Genomic DNA, 1,478 nt, shown 5'->3' with positions numbered 1-1,478 from the left:
AATCCTCCTTCTCTACTAGTCCCGCCTAACTTGCTTCCCTATTGGCCAACAGTGCTTTATTTATCAACGAATAAAATAAACATATACACAGAAGGACTTCCCCCATCAGTCACTAAACAGAATATGGTTTCACCACAGACACACAACACACACACACACACACACACACACACACACACACACACACACACGGAGGGAGGATTAACATGTTAATATGTTGTGACTGATCATTTTGCTTACATCAAAAATCATGTTGTATACCATAAAGACATGAAACTTTTAAAAGCAATTATCTGAAACATTTTAAAGGGCACATGGTATTAAAGATTTAAAAATAAACTTAAGCAAAAACTTTGCATATGAACTTGGTAGGATTGTGTTTCTCAATATTTTCTTGGCAATATTAGTTTTAATGATAAAATAATGAAATAAATAATGGTATTTGGTATTAATAGTTTTTTGTTAGTTTCTAAAATAGTAGAGGAAAATTTGTAGTGGATTTCCTTGAGTATGAGATGTGTATCTGCCTGTAACTGTTGACATTTCTGAGACTAAAATTATCTTAACCTTTCACATGTATATCTTTTGTCAAAAAGATGTTATTAAATAGTGTTTAAACTCATAGAAATATGGTCATTCCCTGGGCTTGAGGAGTTTACATTCAGTTTTAAGAATGCATCACGAGGGCAATAAGAAAACAACAGCAACAAAAGTACTGTTTTAGGTAAATTATCTGACAGTGGCAGCCTAAGGTGTACATGTTAGGAGAAAGTAGCCACAGGGATGGATCAGAAGTGATGAAGCTATTGAAAAGCAAGACACAAAATTTTAAAGGTAAGTAGAATATAACCAAGGACCAAAGACTTTAGATAGGAATACCTGTCAGAAAGCTATATCATCAGTCAGCAATAACCAGTGAATAGTTTCATCTGTAAATTATTTTAAGTGAGTGTCTAATTTAGTGGGTGAGAGCAAGTCAGACAAGCTCTACAGTGTGTGAGTCCTAACATGAAGGCCTTCTGAAAGCTTTTTCTGAACAGTGTGTTACTTATTTTTGTGGTAGCATTAACCAATATATGCACAGTCAAGAGGGGTTTGTTTAGAGGGTTCAGCTCATCATTTGGGAACTATAGTAGAGCAGAGCAAGTCTCGCCAACATGGGTGAGATAACAGAATGGCCCCTCTTCCCTTTTCCCCAAGGTTGATAACTAAGAGAAATGACCTGATAGGTAGTCGAAATGTATTTTTTAAACAAAAACTAGTAAATAAAAATATAAAGATCATGGTCGCTCTTGAAGTTCCTTTTCACATTGCATCATGCTGAACATATGAATTAATTGTTGCTTTCCTTTCCTTATTTCCTTTAGCACTCAAAACAGCTCAGTTTGAGAAAATGTCCTTTTTCCCTAAGTAAGGGAAAAAAACATATAAAACTATCAGTTAGAAAGACTACAGTACAAACCTAGAAGTAATTTGCT

The sequence above is a fragment of the Cricetulus griseus genome, chromosome 4, assembly GCF_003668045.3.
Source record: "Cricetulus griseus strain 17A/GY chromosome 4, alternate assembly CriGri-PICRH-1.0, whole genome shotgun sequence".
In the NCBI taxonomy this organism is placed as follows: domain Eukaryota; kingdom Metazoa; phylum Chordata; class Mammalia; order Rodentia; family Cricetidae; genus Cricetulus; species Cricetulus griseus.
This window is presented reverse-complemented; position numbering follows the sequence as displayed.